The following is a 2,455-nucleotide window of genomic DNA, read 5'->3' as shown; positions in this document are numbered from 1 at the left end:
GAAGTCCTTTTATTGTTGAGGATAGTTTTAGCTATCCTGGGTTTTTTGTTATTCCAGATGAATTTGCAAATTGTTCTGTCTAACTCTTTGAAGAATTGGATTGGTATTTTGATGGGGATTGCATTGAATCTGTAGATCGCTTTTGGTAAAATGGCCATTTTTACTATATTAATCCTGCCAATCCATGAGCATGGGAGATCTTTCCATCTTCTGAGGTCATCTTCAATTTCTTTCTTCAGTGTCTTGAAGTTCTTATTGTACAGATCTTTTACTTGCTTGGTTAAAGTCACACCGAGGTACTTTATATTATTTGGGTCTATTATGAAGGGTGTCGTTTCCCTAATTTCTTTCTCGGCTTGTTTCTCCTTTGTGTAAAAATAATCTTTAAAGCACAAAAACATTACAAACAATCAAAAATGGAGTCTTATTGCTGTTGTGGCTGCTGCTGCTGCTGCTGCTGCTGCTGTTGTCCAAGCATTCAGAGTCATCCCACTGAAGAAAACTGGTTTACCTTCTATGAAGAAGTATTAATTGAAAATAACTACTTGGTAGGACTTTGTGCCCATTCCTTCTTCACTCTGTTGGGATTTTGTCTGGGTCGAATTTATGCAGGTCTTGTGCATGCTTTCAGTTTTGTGAGTTATATGAGCATCAGCTTGGCTATGTCTGAAATGTGCTGTTTCTTGGAGTCATACATCATCTCTGGCTGTAATAGTCTTTCCACCTCTTCCAAGTATATCCAAGAGCTTTGAGGATAGGGTGTTGTACCTGCTCCAGTTCAGAGAAGCAATAAAAAAAACTAGGCCCGAAGTCCCACACCCGCGGATCCCGGCCCGCAGCAGCTCTCTGCTCCCAGACCCGGTGAGAGAGAGACCCAACCGCCTGGTCAGGTGGGCACTCCTGAGGCTGCAGAGCGGAAGAGACCACCAACACTGCTCACCCCTGCCCACATCCCTGGCCCAAGAGGAAACTGTATAAGGCCTCTGGGCTCCCGTGGGGGAGGGCCCAGGAGCGGCAGGACTTCTGCGCCTGAGACACCGCCGGAACCTGAAAGAAACAGACCGGATAAACAGTTCTCTGCACCCAAATCCCGTGGGAGGGAGAGCTAAACCTTCAGAGAGGCAGACAAGCCTGGGAAACCAGAAGAGACTGCTCCCTGCACACACATCTCGGACGCCAGAGGAAAAAGCCAAAGACCATCTGGAACCCTGGTGCACTGAAGCTCCCGGAAGGGGCGGCACAGGTCTCCCTGGTTGCTGCCCCTGCAGAGAGCCCCTGGGCAGCACCCCACGAGCGAACCTGAGCCTCGGGACCACAGGTAAGACCAAATTTTCTGCTGCAAGAAAGCTGCCTGGTGAACTCAAGACACAGGCCCACAGGAACAGATGAAGACCTGTAGAGAGGAAAAACTACACGCCGGAAAGCAGAACACACTGTCCCCATAACTGACTGAAAGAGAGGAAAACAGGTCTACAGCACTCCTGACACACAGGCTTATAGGTCAGTCTAGCCACTGTCAGAAATAGCAGAACAAAGTAACACTAGAGATAATCTGATGGCGAGAGGCAAGCGCAGGAACCCAAGCAACAGAAACCAAGACTGCATGCCATCATCGGAGCCCAATTCTCCCGCCAAAACAAACATGGAATATCCAAACACACCAGAAAAGCAAGATCTAGTTTCAAAATCATATTTGATCATGATGCTGGAGGACTTCAAGAAAGACATGAACACACTTAGGGAAACACAGGAAATCATTAATAAACAAGTAGAGGCCTACAGAGAGGAATGGCAAAAATCCCTGAAAGAATTCCAGGAAAACACAATCAAACAGATGAAGGAATTAAAAATGGAAATAGAAGCAATCAAGAAAGAACACATGGAAACAACCCTGGATATAGAAAACCAAAAGAAGAGACAAGGAGCTGTAGATACAAGCTTCACCAACAGAATACAAGAGATGTAAGAGAGAATCTCAGGAGCAGAAGATTCCATAGAAATCATTGACTCAACTGTCAAAGATAATGTAAAGCGGAAAAAGCTACTGGTCCAAAACATACAGGAAATCCAGGAGTCAATGAGAAGATCAAACCTAAGGATAATAGGTATAGAAGAGAGTGAAGACTCCCAGCTCAAAGGACCAGTAAATATCTTCAACAAAATCATAGAAGAAAACTTCCCTAACCTAAAAAAAGAGATACCCATAGGCATACAAGAAGCCTACAGAACTCCAAATAGATTGGACCAGAAAAGAAACACCTCCCGTCACATAATTGTCAAAACACCAAACGCACAAAATAAAGAAAGAATATTAAAAGCAGTAAGGGAAAAAGGTCAAGTAACATATAAAGGGAGACATATCAGAATCACACCAGACTTCTCGCCAGAAACTATGAAGGCCAGAAGATCCTGGACTGATGTCATACAGACCCTAAGAGAACACAAATGCCAGCCC

The sequence above is a fragment of the Rattus norvegicus genome, chromosome 7, assembly GCF_021556685.1.
Source record: "Rattus norvegicus strain SHRSP/BbbUtx chromosome 7, alternate assembly SHRSP_T2T, whole genome shotgun sequence".
NCBI lineage: Eukaryota > Metazoa > Chordata > Mammalia > Rodentia > Muridae > Rattus > Rattus norvegicus.
Note: the sequence above shows the minus strand (reverse complement) of the source record.